We start from the raw sequence: 18,506 nt of genomic DNA, 5'->3' as shown, positions 1-18,506 counted from the left end.
ACAAGGAGTGGGATATAACATGTACACAGGTATGTTAATATAATGAATATATAAAGTAATACAAATATTCCATGAGACTTCCTTAATGACTAAGGAGAGTAGGGAGAGCAGGAAAGGCCTCCTTTAGAAACTGGAACCTGAATTGTGCTTTGAAAGAAGTTAGGGATTCTATAAGGCACAGCTGAGAAAAGAGAATATTTCAGTCTTGGAAAAGCATTTGTGCAAAGGCAGAGGTGGGATATGAAATGTCAACAGGCATGGTTTGACTAGAATGAAGAGTAACTGAAAAGAAGAAATATTATTTAAGACTATAAATCCAAGTGAAAGACAGATTGTTGAGAATTTTAAATATTTTGCAGTTATATTCTAAGGCTGCTGTGTTTTTGTTCATTTTGCATGGTTCAAGTCTAAGGCAGCCACTAGCAACCCTCTTTCCAAGTATAATGGCAATTACTTTGGTTTAAACCAACCAAAAAAAAAATACTGGACCTTAAACAAAGCCCTGGAAGATAATTCAAAATTGGGAATACTTTAGCTTATCCCATGGGAATCCCAGGGAATGGCAGAAATAACTATTCCTTTACCAATTTATTTGCATTGAGTAGAGAGTGTCTGACTCACTGGTATCAGGAGCTAGCAAGGATTCTAGATGTCACATTGACATCTTTTCAAGTTCTCTTTTAATCAATCTGATAGACTCTCATGAATGAAATTTACCCTCTTCTAGACTACCAACCAGGAAATTCAAATTCTCAATGGCAAAAAATAAGTCACTAAATAAATAATTTGGACCATTCAATGGCAGGCTTCAGGCTGTGGGCTTATGAAAGGCAAAAAAAAAAAAAAAAAAAAAAAGAGTTCCCTTCACTGGTAATTGATGGCACTTATTGATAGTTTCCATAAGAATACTAAAACTAGATTTGAAAAGGAAATTCTTCTCTGCCAAAATCCAAATTAGAGTTTTTGTGAATAGATAAATCTTCACAGTATAAACAAAAAGGCTTGATTTTTCTGCACCAATCAGAGTACAGAAAGGAAACTAAGCATTTCTTACCAAGTGCCAATCAGGGGGAAAATGTCTACAGTGAGGAATAGTTAACATTTAGCCCTAAAATTGGTTTTATTCAATGCAAGCCCTTCATATTCTACTAAATCTTCTAGTTTGAATTGGGGGTGGAGGGAAGGGGGTAGTGTTGATAAATATGTCAAAGAAAAGGATGTAATATAAGATTGAAAAAGAAGGGCCTTATTTTTATAGCTACCATATGAACTGCCATAGTAATAATTTTGTCTTGAAAAGTAAAACCCAAACCAAAGCACTTTCTAAATAACATAAAATCAATCATTCATTCAACAAATATTTTTTAAATTAATACAATAAGTACTTTTATGTTCTCCCCCTACCTGACAGTTTCACATTGGCAGGTTTTTCTGAAATCTACCTGTTCATGATCTCTTATGGAACAATAGTATTCCATCACATTCATGGCCACAATTTGCTCAGCCATTCACCACTTGATGGGCATCCCCTCAATTTCCAATCCTTTGCCACCACAAAAAAGCTGTGTTTTTTAAAATTTATTTTTATTAAAGATATTATTAGAGTTTTAAAAATTTCCCCCAATTTGGCTTCCCTCCTCCCACCCCCACCCCCACAGAAAGCACTCTGTCAGTCATTACTTTGTTTCCATGTTGTACCTTGATCCAAATTGAGTGTGATGAGAGAGAAATTATATCCTTAAAGAGAAGAGAAGTCTAAGAGGTAACAAGATCAGACAATAAGATATCTGTTTTTTTTTTTCTAAATTAAAGGGAATAGTCCTTGCACTTTGTTCAAACTCCACAGCTCCTTATCTGGATACAGATGGCACTCTCCTTTGCAGACAGCCCAAAAATTGTTCCTGATTGTTGCACTGATGGAATGAGCAAGTCTTTCAAGGTTGAACATCACTCCCATGTTGCTGTTAGGGTGTACAGTGTTTTTCTGGTTCTGCTCATCTCACTCACCATCAGTTCATGCAAATCCCTCCAGGTTTCCCTGAAATCCCGTCCCTCCTGGTTTCTAATAGAACAATAGTGTTCCATGACATACATATACCACAGTTTGCTAAGCCATTCCCCAATTGAAGAACATTTACTGGATTTCCAATTCTTTGCCACCAAAAACAGGGCTGCTATAAATATTTTTGTACAAGTAATGTTTTTACCCTTTTTCCTCATCTCTTCAGGGTATAGACCCAGTAGTGGTATTGCTGGGTCAAAGGGTATGCACATTTTTGTTGCCCTTTGGGCATAGTTCCAAATAGCTCTCCAGAAGGGTTGGATGAGTTCATAGCTCCACCAACAGTGTAATAGTGTCCCAGATTTCCCACATCCCTTCCAACAATGATCATTATCCTTCCTGGTCACACTGGCCAATCTGAGAGGTGTGAGGTGGTACCTCAGAGAAGCTTTAATTTGCATGTCTCTAATAATTAATGATTTAGAGCATTTTTTCATATGGCTATGGATTACTTTGATCTCCTCATCTGTAAATTGCCTTTGCATATCCTTTGACCATTTGTCAATTGGGGAATGGCTTTTTGTTTTTAAAAATATGACTCAGTTCTCTGTATATTTTAGAAATGAGTCCTTTGTCAGAATCATTAGTTGTAAAGATTGTTTCCCAATTTACTACATTTCTTTTGATCTTGGTTACATTGGTTTTATCTGTGCAAAAGCTTTTTAATTTAATGTAATCAAAATCATCTAATTGGTTTTTGGTGATGTTCTCCAACTCTTCCTTAGTCATAAACTGTTCCCCTTTCCATAGATCTGACAGGTAGACTAGTCCTTGATCTTCTAATTTGCTTATAGTATTGCTTTTTATGTCTATGTCCTGTAACCATTTGGATCTTATCTTGGTAAAGGGTGTGAGGTGTTGGTCTAATCTAAGTTTCTTCCATACTAACTTCCAATTATCCCAGCAATTTTTATCAAAGAGGGAGTATTTATCCCAATGGCTGGACTCTTTGGGTTTATCAAACAGCAGATTACTATAATCATCTCCTGCTTTTACACCTAGTCTATTCCACTGCTCCACCACTCTATTTCTTAGCCAATACCAAGCAGTTTTGATGACTGATGCTTTATAATATAATTTTAGATTGGGTAGGGCTAAGCCACCTTCTTTTGTACTTTTTTTCATTAAGCTCCTGGCAATTCTTGACTTTTTATTTCTCCATATGAATTTACTTACAATTTTTTCTAACTCGTTAAAGTAATTTTTTGGAATTTTGATTGGTAGGGCACTAAACAGACAGTTTAGTTTTGATAGAATTGTCATTTTTATTATATTAGCTCTCCCTATCCATAAGCAGTTGATATTTGCCCAGTTATTTAAATCTAATTTAATTTGTATGAGAAGTGTTTTATAATTGTTTTCAAAAAAGATTCTGAGTCTGTCTTAGCAAATAGACTCCCAAATATTTCATATTGTCTGAGGTTACTTTGAATGGGATTTCTCTTTCTAGCTCTTCCTGCTGTTTCTTGCTAGACATATAATAGAAAAGTTGAGGATTTATGAGGGTTTATTTTATAACCTGTAACTTTGCTAAAATTGCTAATTGTTTCCAGTAGTTTTTTTAGATGATTTCTTGGGATTCTCTAGGTAGAAAATCATGTCATCTGCAAAGAGTGAGAGTTTTGTCTCTTCCTTCCCAATTCTAATTCCTCTAATTTCTTTTTCTTCTCTAATTGCTGAAGCTAACATTTCTAATACAATATTGAACAGTAGTGGTGATAATGGGCACCCTTGTTTCACCTCTGATCTTACTGGGAATGCCTCTAGCCTCTCCCCATTGAATATAATGCTTGTTGATGGTTTCAGATAGATATTGCTAATTATTCTAAGGAACAGTCCATTTATTCCTACACTCTTTAGTGTTTTTAGTAGGAATGGATGCTGTATTTTGTCAAAAGCTTTTTCAGCATCTATTGATATGATCACATGATTTCTGATAGGTTTGTTGTTGATATAATTGAGTATACTAACAGTTTTCCTAATATTGAACCAACCCTGCATTCCTGGAATAAATCCTACTTGATCATAATGTATTATCCTAGCGATGACTTGTTGTAGTCGTTTTGCTAAGATTTTATTTAGGATTTTTGCATCTATATTCATCACGGAAATAGGTCTATAATTTTCTTTCTCTGTTTTAACTCTTCCTGGTTTAGGTAACAGTACCATATTGGTTTCATAGAAAGAGTTAGGCAGAGTTCAATCTTTCCCTATTTTTCCAAAGAGTTTATATAGGATTGGAACCAATTGTTCCTTAGATGTTTGGTAGAATTCATTTGTGAATCCATCAGGACCTGGAGATTTTTTTTTTAGGGAGTTCAGTAATGGCTTGTTGAATTTCTTTTTCTGAGATAGGGTTGTTTAGGTATTTAATCTCTTCTTCATTTAATCTGGACAACTTATATTTTTGGAAATATTGATCCATTTCACTTAGATTATCAAATTTATTGGCATAGAGTTGGGCAAAATAATTCCGAATTATTACTTTAATTTCCTCCTCTTTGGTGGTGAGTTCACCTTTTTCATTTATGATACTAGCAATTTGGTTTTCTTCTTCCTTTTTTTTAATCAAATTGACCATAGGTTTATCAATTTTATTGGGTTTTTTCATAATACCAACTTTTGGTTTTATTTATTAATTCAATAGTTTTTTTGCTTTCAATTTTTTTTAATTTCTCCTTTAATTTTTAGAATTTCTAATTTGGTATTTAATTGGGGATTTTTGATTTGTTCTTTCTCTAATTTTTTTAGTTGCATGTTTAGTTCATTGATTTCCTCTTTCTCCAATTTATTCATATAAGCATTTAGAGCTATAATATATCCCGAGAGTCGCTTTGAATGAATCCCATAGGTTTTGGTATGTTGTATCATTATTATCATTATCTAGGATAAAATGGTTAATTCTTTCTATAATTTGTTTTTTGGTCCACTCATTTTTTAAAATGAGGTTATTCAGTTTCTAATTTGTTCTAGGTCTATATCTCCTTGGCCCAGTATTGCATATGAATTTTATTGCATTGTGATCTAAGAAAGATGTATTCACTATTTCTGCCTTTCTGCAGTTGATCATTAGGTTTTTGTGTCCTAGTACATCAATTTTTGCATAAGTTCCATGTACTGCAGAGAAAAAGGTATATTCCTTTCTATCCCCATTCAGTTCCCTCCATAAGTCTACCATATCTAATTTTTCTAACAATCTATTTACCTCCCTAATTTCTTTCTAGTTTGTTTTATGATTTGATTTATCTAGATCTGATAGTGGGAGGCTGAGGTCTCACACTAGTAGAGTTTTGCTGTCTATGTCTTCCTGTAGTTCTTTCAGCTTCTCCTCTAAGAATTTGGGTGCTGTTGCACTGGGTGCATATATATTCAATATTGAAATGACTTTATTGTCTATGGTAGCTTTTAGGAGGATAAAGTTTCCTTCCTTATTTCTTTTAATGATATTTATTTTTGCTGCTTCTTTGTCTGACATAAGGATTGCTACCCCTGCTTTTTTTACTTCAGCTGAAGTGAAATATATTGTGCTCCAACCTTTTACCTTTACTCTATATGTATCTCTCGGCTTCAAATGAGTTTCTTGTAAGCAGCATATTGTAGGATTCTGGTTTTTAATCCACTCTGCTATTTGCTTATGTTTTAAGGGAGAGTTCATCCCATTCACATTCAAGGTTGTGATTACTAATTTTTTATTGCCCTCCGTGCTATCTTCCCTCTGTTTGTATTTTTCCCCTTTCTCCCCCCTTTTATCTATATTCCCCAGTCTTTTGTTTCTGAAAACCACCCCCTTCAGTGTGTTTGCCTTCCTATATCACACCCTCCCCTTTCTTTCCCCTTTCCCTTTTGTCCCTTTTCCCTTCCCTTCCTTTTGTTATTCCCCTTATTTCCCCCACTCCTCTTCCCTTTCTCCGTCCCCCCTCCCCTTTTCCCCTTTTAATACTTGAAAGGTTAGATGTTTTATAAGTTAACTGAGTATGTGTAGGTTGACTTTAAGCCAAGTCTGATGAGAAGAAGATTCAGGTGTTTCTCCTCTGCTCCCTTCTTCCCCACTATTACCATAGTTTTTTTGTACCTCTTAGTGTAATGAGATTTACCCCATTCAATCCCCTCCCTCCTCCAGTCTCTTTCCTGTCCCCCTTTTTAGGGAGGTAGTGTTTTTTTAAGATCATTCTATCTAGTTCATAGAAAATTCTGAGTGTCTGTCCCTTCTAGTTCAGTATATTCTATTGAATAGAGTCAAAATTCCTGAGAGTTATTAGAGTCTTTCTCCCAAGTGGGGTTAAAGGCAGTTACATCCCATTAGATAGTAGTCTCATGGATAGGTCATGAATGTCCATCATTTCTGGCTAGGTGTATTCTCTCTGTTAGGGTTACATTTCTCAAGGTTTATGAGAATCTTTTTCCCCCCATGCTGGGATATAGCCAGTTTCAGCTTACTGGATTGCATTTTTTTTCCTTTTACCGCTCCCCCCCCCTTTTTTTTACCTTTTCATGTGTCTCTTGAACCTCCTGTTTGATGTCCAAATTTTCTGTTTAGCTCTGGTCTTTTCATCAGAAATTTTTGGAATTCTTCCATTTCGTTAAATGTCCATCTTTTTCCCTGGAAGAGAAGGATCAGCTTTGCAGGAAAGTAGATTCTTGGCTGCATTCCAAGCTCCCATGCTCTTCAAAATATCTTGTTCCAGGCCATTCGATCCCTTAAAGTTAATGCAGCCAGGTCCTGCATGATCCTTACTGTGGCTCCTTGATATTTAAATTGTTTCTTTCTGGCTGCTTGCAGAATTTTCTCTTTTATCTGATAGTTCTGGAGTTTGGCCACAACAGTCCTTGGTGTTTTCATTTTAGGATCTTTTTCTGGTGGGGATCGATGTACTCTTTCAATAACTACTTTGCCCTCTGATTCCATGATATCAGGGCAGTTTTCCATCACTAGATCCTGTAATATTAAGTCCAGGCTTTTTTTCTCTTCAATGTTTTCAGGAAGTCCTATAATTTTCAGGTTGCCCCTCCTCGATCTATTCTCAAAGTCAGTGGTTTTGTTGATGAAGTATTTTACATTTTCTTCTATTTTTTCTATTTTTTGATTTTGTTTAACTGACTCTTGCTGTCTCATGGGGTCATTAGTTTCTGTAGACTCCATTATTTTTAGCGGGGAGGAGTTTTCTTCATTAACCTTTTGCAACTCCTTTTTCCAGTTGGTCAATTCTACTTTTGAAAGAGCTTTCCATTTGACCAATTGAGGTTTTGAGAGAATTAATTTCTTTTTGCATTTGCTCATTTGAGGATCTGAGAGAATTATTCTCATTTTGTATTGGTCCAATTGATGATCTGAGAGATTTATTCTCATGTTGTAATTGTCCAATTATGTATCTGAGAGATTTATACTCCTTTTGTGTTTGTCCAATTGTACTTTCTAAGGTTTTGGTTTTTTTAACATTTAAAATTTGAATGTTTAATTTCTTTAAAGTACTTTAACTTGAAGAACCCAGTATACAGTGATTTTACATGTTGCACAACTGTAGAAAAAAATGCAAAAACATGTCTTGCTCAATATTTTAATTGGTGACAGAGCTATACAAAAATTCAGGTTTCCTACTAGATGTTGCTAGTTGTTGCAGGTTTTTTCCCCTTGGATTATTGAAGTTTTTATTAATGAACATTTCCAGTGGAAAATATTGTTTTTCTATAACTTTGATTTTTGTATAATGTTGTGCCAGACAGAGATGAAATTGGAAGGGGTATTAATTTTTTAACTGCTTAATTAATCTCTGCTATAGATTAGTTTGGAAAAGCTTATTTCTCTTGTAATTTCCTCATTTACAAAATTATTGAGTGCTAGTATCTAGAAATAGAAAGATTAGTTTTTCCCTTATCTTACATTTCTTATGTACATATGTATGTTGCTTTTATTAACATAGTAAGTTCCAACTTACAAATGGATTTCAAATATATTGATTGTTTGAAAATTGGAACACTTTTTGCCACAGAATGGTGTCAAATGATAGTTAGATTCTGAATCCATTCCTCAAAAACTTTATGAAATCAGAATGTAGCCATAATACTTTTTTTTGCAAATTTTTTTATTTTAATTATTTTTTTATTCTCATTTTGTACAAATTTTTTTTTTACATTAATAAAATATTCTTGTTTAAGAGTAAACCAAATACCCCTCCCCCCATGAATATAGACTTGCTTGGGCAATAAAGTAAAGGGGAGAGAAAAAAATTAAAATTAAAAAAAATAATAGTAATAATTGTAGGTATGGCCAGGTGGCGCAATGGACAAAGTACCAGCCCTGGAGCCACGAACACCCGAGCCCACATCCAGCCCCGTAGATCCAATAATCACCCAGCCGTGTGACATACAAGCCACCCGATCCCCACTGCCCTGCAAAAACCAAAAAGAAGGGGGAAAAAAAGACTCAAAATAAAATAAAATAGTAATCACAGTAGGGGTGGCTGGGTAGCAGAAAGAGCATTGGCCCTTGAGCCAAGAGCACCCGGGCCCAAATCTAGCCTCAGACACCCAAAGATCACCCTGCTATGTGGCTCGAGGCAGGCCACCCAGCCCCACTTGCCCTGCACCCTCCCCCAAATAATAATAATAATAATAAAAAATATGCTTCAGTCTTCAGTCTTTATTCCAACACCAACAACTCTGTCATGGGTGGATCGCATTCTTTATGGTAAGTCCATCGCAAAAGTTGCTTCCATATTTTTCCAATGTTGCCATTGCTGATCGCAACTCCCTCCTTTCTTATTTCTCCACCACCACGTACTATATTTTCTCTCTCCTTTCACTCTGACTCTGCTGTAGGTTCGCTGAGTGGCACAGCAGACAGATCCCTGGTCCTGGGGCCAAGAAGCCCTGAGCCCCCATACCACCCCTTAGGCCCAGAATCCACCTGACCCTATGGTCCTGCACAGGCCTTCCAATCCCAGCCCCTTGCAAGAAGTAAGAAAGAAAATGTATTATATCTGACCACTCTCCCCCCATGGTCCATCCTCTCCTCCTTTATTCACATCCCCACCCCTTCCCCCTGTTCCCCCCTCCTTCTTACTCCAGATGCCTATACCCCATTGAGTATATATGCTGTTTCCTCTCCTAGTCACCTCTGATGAGAGCAAAGGTTCCCTCATTCCACCTTGCCTCCCCCCTTCCATATCATTGCAATAGCTCATTGTAATAAAAAAAATCTTATATGAAATATCTTGGCCTATTCCCCCTCTCCTTTTTCTTTCTCCCATTTCATTTCCCTTTTTTTCTATTGACTCCATTTTTACACCATATTTTATCTTCGAATTCAGCTTTCTCCTGTGCTTCAACTATAAAAGCTCCTTCTACCTGCTCTATTAACTGAGAAGGTTCATATGAGTTTTATCAGTGTCATTTTTCTATGCAGGAATACATGCAGTTTATCATCATTAAGTCCCTCATATTTTCCCCCTCTCCTCCAATCTCCATGCTTCACCTGAGTCCTGTATCTGAAGATCAAACCTTCTGTTCAGCTCTGGCCATTCCAAAAGGAACCTTTGGAATTCCCCTGGTTCATTGAAAGTCCATCTTTTAGGTTTTGTTTCCTTGTTGCAAGGTATTAATTGTCTCTCCCAAATTTTTGAGCTCCTTCCTTATTTCTTCAAGGAAGTCTTTCTGTGCTGGAGACCAGATTGAATTCTCCTCAGAGGTTCCAGGTCTCTCTGAGTTGGGGTCTTTCCCTTCCAAGAATTTTTCTATTTATCCACCTTTCTGCTGACTCTTCTTCATTATGCTAAGAACTTGAGTTGGGGGGGGGGGGCTGGTTCATCTGGGCTTGGGATCACTAAAGGCTTTACTGAGTGCAGTTTCTCTGGCTGGCCAGCAGGAGGTGGTGGTTGCCCTCTCTGGAGTGTCTGTGACCTTGGTTGAGAGGCCTTCTCCCTTTGGCCAAAGGGAGGAGTTGGAGCTATTGAATTCTTTTGCCTTCAATCAATGGTGGGCTTTACCCTGGCCTGAGGTCATTCCTCAGCTGGGCTGGTTCTTCTGCTCACACACCTGGGCCTGAGCCAGAAGTAGTTTGCATTTGTTTGTTTGGGAGGAGGCCTCTGTGCAATGGAGGCGTGGACTCAGAGTTTCTCAGACCCGAGGAGCCCAGGGATGGTGTCCGCAGCTCTCCTGCACCAGACCTCTCCCCCCAGCCTGGTCCCCAAGCTCCAAGGGGATAACACCAACACCAGCGCCTCTACTTCCCCGCGGACCCAAGCCCCCTTTGTCCAGCCCCACCGCTGATCCAGCAGGTCCAGCTCTCCAGCCCTCAGACTCCGGCTCCAATTCAGCTGTTGATCTGACTGATCCGGGGCTGATCCTCCCTCTGAGCCCAGACTCACCTGCCTGAATTCGGCCAAAGCTGCTGCGGGAGACAAATCCTGAGGTAGATGTTCTTTCTCCTGGCTTTTCTTTCTGGGTTCTGTGGGTCGGATTTCTTTTAAGAGGTTTATTTCATGTGATAGATGGGGAAGAGATCAGGAGACTTTAGAACTGTGCCTGTCTTCTCTCTGCCATCTTGGCCGGCAGTCTCACTGTTATGTTTTTATACCTGTGTATGCTTTCTTTGGATACAGACACTGGATCAAAGCATATGCTTTGGGAGTAGTTCTAAATGGTTTCCAGAAAGGTTCGATCACTTCACAACTCCACCAACACTGCATTAGTGTTCCAGTTTTCTCATATTCCCCCCAACATAAAACATAGTTTCTTAAAGGACAAAAGCTGTTTTAAGTTTTATTTTGTGTTTTCAACAGTTAGCATGAAATTTTGGTGCCTAATAAATGCTAATTGATTAACTGATTGGTTTTTTGCTAAAAGTAGTTTAAAAAGATAAATAAAACGTGATCCTAGCTGTGATCCAGTGCCAGTTCACTCCTCACTGTTTTTCACAGTATGCTCCTGGATTCTGGGGGTTTCACTGGTTGTCTCTCATGCTTGAATTTCTCTCCTTCTTCATCTCCACCTCCTAGCTTCCATAAAATAACAGCTAAAATCCTATTTTTCTATAAGATCTTGATTCCTCATCTCCCTTAAGGCTAGTGTCTTTTCTCTGTTGATTATTTCCAATTATCCTGAATATATCTTGTTTGTACAGAGTTGTTTTCATGATATTTTCCCACTAGATCATGAGCTCAAGAGCAGTAACTGTCTTTTTGCTTTTCTGTCATTCTCAATGATTAACACAGTACCTAACACATAGCAGGTACTTAATAGATATTTATTGATTGATTGAGGCACATTCAAATACAAAGAAAAGGAGACTGAAGAATGTGCTAAGTGTACATCAGTATTACAAACTGCTCTGAATAATATTATACCAATTTGCACTTAAGAATATTTTAAAGGGGGCGGGGGAAGCAGAGGCCACCAGACTCCAAGGAGAGTGGGAGCCCCGCCAGTCTACCCAGCCTCCTGGGTCCTCCCCCCATAGCCAATGGGAAATTTGGTGGCCCTGATCCAGGCTTCCACAGAGGCCCTCAGGGCTTAAGAGGACCAGTGAATCCACCACTCCTGAGCCTTCCACTTCCTTTCTGGGGAGGATGCTCAGTGAGAGGGGGCCCAGGTCCAAGACCTCAACCACAGTCGTTGGGCCTATGAGGATCCAGAACCTAGGAGGGGAACAGGCTATGGGGGATCATGCCAGGAATGGTCCTCCCAATGGATGGAGAAACCTTGGAGGGGGCAGTAGTCACCATCCATCTAAGAACATCCCATGGCCGAAGAATGCCCCTCAATTCAAGGATGGAGTCCAAGAAGGTGACAGAACAGATAAATCTAACCGCCCTATCTGCAGACATTTTTCAAATGGCCACTGCCGCTATGAGGATCTTTGTGCCTTCTACAACCCAGGGGTGAATGGACCTCCATTGTAAAACTGTGCCTTCTACCAATCAGGCTCCACTGGACCTTTTCCATTCTGGAAACTCATTGCCCTGTTCTTTGTTGTTGGCTTCTCTGATGTGTTTCTGCCTGATACCTGTGGCCAAGGAAGCAACTTGAACCCTCTCCCTCCCCTCCTTAGGGATCTGGGAGGATTGGGGGGGCGGGGCACGGAGTGGATGAGAGGAATGACAGAGGTTTTTTAAAAAATAATGTTTTATTGATACTTCTGGTTTTTACACTTCCCAGTAACACCCATCCCCTGTCTTGTAAGAAAGAAAATCACTTACACAAATTATCGAATGGACCACATCGCACAGCGTATGCAAGCATCCCACATCAGTAGTGGTCTGAGAGGTTTATCAATCATTGATCTACATCATCTACCTTTTTCTCTATTAAAGGGGATGGGATGAGGGTGGGAACATTGTAATTTCAGTGCTGTATCCCTTTAGTCTTCTTTCCTGCTAAGTGACTTTTCCCTGATAAGTTGTAATGGAAATCTAATTGGTGCTGTTCACCCACAATTTGCCCCTCTTTAAGTATTACTTGTGGTTCTTGTGACACCTGTGGTTCTTGTGAACCCTGAATGATTTTGAAAAAAACCATCTTGACTCCATTTTTGTCTATTAGTGGTGCCCTCTGTCCCTTTTAATCTTCAGCAATAGATCTGAGAAATGTCCTTTAGCTTGATAACCTAGTGGTTCACCTGATTTCTCCCTCTCCCCAAATTACTCTGAGTGTGAGATAGCTTATTATTCTCAACTTTTGCTTCCCTCCTTCCACTTTCCCTACCTCCTGTCAGTTGGATTCTGTGAATCTCCATCCAGTATAGATCTCTGGGCAATTAAATTCCCCAGTCTGACTGGGTGGAGCTTAGATGATACTACTGCTTTCTACCCATTCCTTAACCTTTATCCCAGTGTAGGTTTTCTGTGAAAACAGATTAGATTTTATGAGTAGGACCTGGAGAAAGATTAGGGAATGTGGGGAAAAGGAGGGGGCTGGAGCTTTGACTGGTTGAAGGTTCTTTGTTTTAGTTTTTTTTTAAGTAATAAACTCAGAGGAAACATTTTATTTAATGCTGGTGTTGCTGCGATTTTTGTGTATGAGGACCATAGAGTATTCTATAATAAGTTAAAATACAAGCTTCTGTTTGGCCCTTAAAATGCCACCAGCCTATTTTTTCATGTATATTTTCCATTACTTTTTATGCTGTCTTGGATTTCTGGCCTATTTTCTGGACATTACATTATATTTCTTGCTTCTGTACCTTAACCATGCCTGGAATGCCCATCTTCATTTTTACCTTTTAGGAAAGGCTTAGACTCACTCACATAAACTATCCTACAGTGTTTTCCCAATTTCTCCAGTTGTTGGACTCCATCCCAATTCCTTTGTATATACTTATCTATTTTCATGTTGTTTGTATCTTTCCTTTGCCCCTAATAGTAGAATGCAAGCTCAAGGGCAGAGAATTGTTTTTGTCCCTGTGTGTTCCTGTTGCTGAGTACAGTGTCTTGCACATAGAAGGCACTTAATAAATTCTTGATTTGAGTTAAAAAAAAAAAAGAATACTTTAAAGGGTAGATCTTATTTGTACATATGAATTTTTAAAGTGAATATTTTTGACCACTGGTAATTTTCATTTTGCTATGTAAAGAAGAATATAAAAAGTGTTTGGAGGGGTGGCTAGGTGGCATAGTGGATAAAGCACTGGCCTTGGAGTCAGGAGTACCTGGGTTCAAATCTGGTCTCAGACACTTAATAATTACCTAGCTGTGTGGCCTTGGGCAAGACACTTAACACCATTTACCTTGCAAAAACCTAAAAAAAAAGTGTTTGGAATCTTTGAAAACATAAGATCATAAGTTTAAAATAGAAGGCATTTCAGATATCATCTTTTCCAATACCCTTTCTTTTTCTTTCCATTCCTTTCCCTCTTTCCTTTCTTTCATTCCTTCCTTCCTTTTTCCTCTTTGTTTCTTTGGGGGTTTCTTTTTTTGGAGGGGGGTAATTTTTTTTATTTTTGTGAAGAAACTCAAGTCCAAAGAGCTTATATGATTTGTTAATTCCTGATGAAGTAACGGACTCAGGAAAAAAAATGTGTTCTTAGGTCAATTATACCATGGTATTAAGAGTTCTATGCTAATGTGCTTCCTCCAAGTTCAATTCCTTGAGAACCACAGAAAGGAAAGAACTAAAAACAAAACATACTATGCATAGAACTGCAGTCAAACTGGCAGTAGAGGGACCAGTAAAAGTGGGAGTTAAAGAAATTGAAAAAGAGAGTTAAGTAGGCTTGATGCATCTGACTCCTAGTTCCTGTGATTGACTTTCCAATATATTTTCAAGAACTCACATCTTTTAAAAAAATGCTGAATCTGCTTATCCAAAACTGGAACAGATGTGATCATAAAAGATAAAATAAACATCTTCAATTATGTAAAATTTTAAAGTTTGCATGAATAAAATTAATGAAATTAGCATAAGAAGAGAAACTTGATTGAGGAAAAAAATATACATTAAATACAACTGATAAAAGTCTAATATATAAAATCTATAGGAATTAACACAGATACCAAAATTCACTAAACTAATCATCAAAGAGTATGAATAAACAGTTTCTAGGATTTGCTGTTGTGTATGATCTAGGAAGTCTTCTAGTCTAAGAAACTAAGTTCCCTAGAGTTTAAGTGACTTTTCAAAGAACATACAAAGCCAAGCACTGAACCCAATTCTTCTGACTTCAAATTCAACTCTTTGCATTGTACCATACTACATAACAAAAAAAAAAATGAAAACTACTAACCATATGAAAGTATATGGTCCCAAATTATTAAAAAGAGAATTTCTAACTAAAATAACTCTGAGGTTTTTCCTAAAAATGGTAAATTGGCAAAGATGCCAAAAGACAGAATAGTCAATGTTAGAGGGACTGGGAAAAGACACGAATAGTATAATAGACTATTTGTGGAGCTGTGAATTGATAAAGTAATTTGAAATTATGAAAGAAGAGTAATCAAACTGTTCAAACTCTTTGATCCAACAATGCTACTCCTTGGGACATATCTCAAAACAAAAAAAGGAAAGTCTTTTAAATATCAAAATATTTTCAGAAGCATTTTGTATAACAAAGAACTGGAAAAATTGTGATATATGAATATAAAGAAAAATTACAGTATGGTAAGAAATAACAAATATACAAGAAATTCAGGGAAGCTTAGGAAGACTTATGTGGACTAATATAGAGTGAACTAGCTAGGAATGAATGATCCCACTGCACAAATATTGGCTTTTACCTAGTGGTACAGAATTTAAGATATCTACATACAAACAGATTCAAGTTGAGTGAAAGAGTGACTGATCATCTAAATTTCATTGTCCAAATTCTGACTTGTATTGGTGATTATTATATTAACAGGAGGAAGAGAAAAGGAATAAAGATAAATAATTCTTCAAAAAAAAAGAGGTGATACATTTCTGGATTAATGTTTAAAGTCTTGAGTTATCACAGTGTACTCCCAAGGTTTATCCAAAGTCTAGACTATAAATCTATATGTGAAATAGATCTCTTCCACATGGATTAAAGAATGTTTATATTATTGTAACACAAAATTTTAGATCTTAAAAAAGATGGCAAAAATTCCCAGTGAAAAAATCCCAAAACTTGCCCAAGTTAAACTTCCAAAGAATCTGTAGTTTTCAATAATTGCATACAGTTTTAAAGTAATAGCTCCACCATGTGGCTCTTGTCCAAACTTCAATAATGGTCAGAACAACCTCAGAAATCATACAATTTGACCACTGTATGGAGCATTGTATTGAATTACATATATATGTATGTGTATATATACACATACATATATATGTATATATTTTCAAATTTTTTACTTGATTACTGTTTATGCATTAACCTTCGAATAAAAATATGTAGAGCTTCGATAGTAACTTAACATTCTATAAAAAATATATTATAGCATGTACAAATTAATGAATGACAAAATATTCATTAAACATATACATTTATGCTAAATAAAGAAAAAAGAAGGAAATGTTACAATGATATAAATTACCAACTATTATTTTTCCAATCAAAATATGAATTACCTTAAAAATCAGTTTCCTCATCTAAAGAATTAGGATAACAATTACACTACCTATTTCTCAAGGCATCTTATGGGGGGGTCATTTTGTGAATTTTAAAACTGAAATTATATAGTACTTTCATCATTTTAATCAGTCTACTTACACAAATTAAAACCCAATAAAATAAGAACAAATTAAAACACGTGGATTGTTCAAAGCTCATGAATTATGATGGTATCTGATCATCTTCAAACCTCCAACTTTTGTATTTGATTAATGAAAACATTTTTGGCAAATGCTTTCGCTCTGGTCTTGTGAGGGTCCAAGAATTTCACCTCTGGCGATACAATATGAATGCAAAGGTGCCCTTCTTAATTATGGCCCCATTTCCAAAAACCAACAAAACAGAACTGGGTTCTATTCAATTATTCCTAGCTGGGGTATCCAGATGACTTGAACCTGCCTAGGGAAGAAGGATGGAAGGAAGGAAAGGAGGGAAGGAGGGAAGGAAGAAGGGAGGGAGGGAAGGAAGGAAGGAAGGAAGGAAGGAAGGAAGGAAGGAAGGAAGGAAGGAAGGAAGGAAGGAAGGAAGGAAGGGAGGGAGGGAGGGAGGAAGGGAGGAGGGACAGAAGGAAGTAGGGAAGTAGGGAAGGACAGTGCCCTATGGGGCAATTCTTACCACTATTCCCAAAAGTTGTTTGTTTTTCATTCTTGAAGAGGAGACACCAACCCAAAAGGAGAAAATTAATACAAAATATTTATAAGCAAAAGCCTCAAAGGAAAACAATCCTTGGACACAAGTCCACTTAGAATTACTGGAAGAGATGAAGTAAGTTTTTTAAAATTTTTTAAATGCTTTATAAATGAACGAGAACCCTGGAAGGAAAAAATCAAAATGAAATGAGAAAGAATAGGAAAAAGAAGTAAAAGATTGGCACAAGTAAACAGACTGGTACAAAACCCTGCCCAAGTAACAAGAACCCTGAAAATTAGAATGTACCAAATAGAAGCCAGTGATTCCATGAGACAACAATAAATATTCAGTCAAAAGGCTAAAAAAATTAAGGATTTAAAAATCTCTCATAGCAAAATAACTATCCTAGAAAACAGATGAAGGAGAAATCATAAAAGAAATCATAAAAGAAAATAGGTCAAATTTCTTAGGAGTGAAGGACAAGGTAAACAACCAAATGAAAACTCCCAGAGCTTCTAGGTCAAAAAAAAAAAATACTATAAGCAGAAAGAAAGAATCCAAGTACTAAGAAACTACAGTCCAGGTCATGCACAACTCAGCAGTTACCACGATAAAGGATTGAAGATCTAATATTCCAAAATAGAAAGGAATAAGCATTTGAATGGTGCCTCCTATGTACCAGGCAAATTACTAAGTACTTTTTTAAAAAATTATTTATTTAAGGCAATGAGGTTAAGTGATTTGCCCAAGGTCACACAGCTAAGCAATTATTAAGTATCTGAGGATTCAGATCCTCCTAAAGCCAGGGCCAGTGCTCAATCCACTGCACCAAGTAGCTGCCCCTAAGTACTTTTTATAAATACTATCTCAACACATATCTGAGGGTAAGTGCTGTTATTATCTCCATTTTAAAATTTCAGAAATTGAGGCAGAGATTAAATGATTTGCCAGGATCTCCCAGTTTGTAAGTATCTGAGACTAGATTTGCACTCAGATCTTCATGAAATCCAGGTCTAATGCTCTAGCCACTTCACCAGCAGCTGCCTCAAATTAAAGAAGCAGAAGGTAAAAGATAAAAAGCTTACAACCAAAAATATCTTACCCAGAACAACTGAGTATAATCCTACAGAGTATAATATAGTCCTTCACATTCCTGAAGAAAGAACCACAACTTTGCATATACTTCAAAGTTCATACACAGGAGGTCAAGAAAAACATAAAAAGCAAAAAAATGAGCCAGCGCTCATAATGGACTAAATGATAAACTGTATACATTCTAGTTTGGAGAGATGAACCCTATGATTATCTGGGTCAATAATGACTAATTAGGTAGATAGCCTAAGAGTGGTTTGTTTTGTCTTATTTTAAAAGATAGAAAGAGAGAAGAGAAATACACTTGGGTGAAGGAAAAGATGAAGAAAAAGTTCTCACATAATTGAATACACTAATAGAAGTGGATACAAATAAAGAGGAAGGACTTGATATTTGAACCTCACATCTGAAATGGTCAAAGGAGGAAAAAATGCACAGACTTGGGTATAAAAATACATCTCACTCAATAGAAAAAAGGCTGGAAAGAAGAGGGAAATTTAGTTTAAAAACATTTATAGCCACTCTTTTTAACATAAAAAAGCTGGAAACTGAAGAAGTATTCACTGGTTAAGGTATATAAATGTGATAAAATGCTATTGCATTGTAAGAATAATGAATAGGATGGTTTCAGAAACCTGGAAGACTTGTATAAACTTGTGCAAAATA

At 36.9% G+C, this 18,506-nt stretch overlaps 1 protein-coding gene and 1 pseudogene across 1 annotated transcript in view; one reads left to right on the top strand and one right to left on the bottom strand.

Moving 5' to 3' along the window:
* LOC141510207 (proline-rich protein 3-like) overlaps positions 1-12,074 on the top strand; it is a 40,697-nt pseudogene extending 28,623 nt beyond the window's left edge.
* CACNB4 (calcium voltage-gated channel auxiliary subunit beta 4) overlaps positions 1-18,506 on the bottom strand; it is a 390,197-nt gene that overhangs the window by 298,668 nt on the left and 73,023 nt on the right. The gene's annotated exons all lie outside the window — the stretch shown is intronic.

The sequence above is a fragment of the Macrotis lagotis genome, chromosome 1 (genome assembly GCF_037893015.1).
Source record: "Macrotis lagotis isolate mMagLag1 chromosome 1, bilby.v1.9.chrom.fasta, whole genome shotgun sequence".
NCBI lineage: Eukaryota > Metazoa > Chordata > Mammalia > Peramelemorphia > Peramelidae > Macrotis > Macrotis lagotis.
The sequence above is the reverse complement of the archived record's forward strand: the minus strand, read 5'-3'. Positions and strand labels throughout refer to the sequence as shown.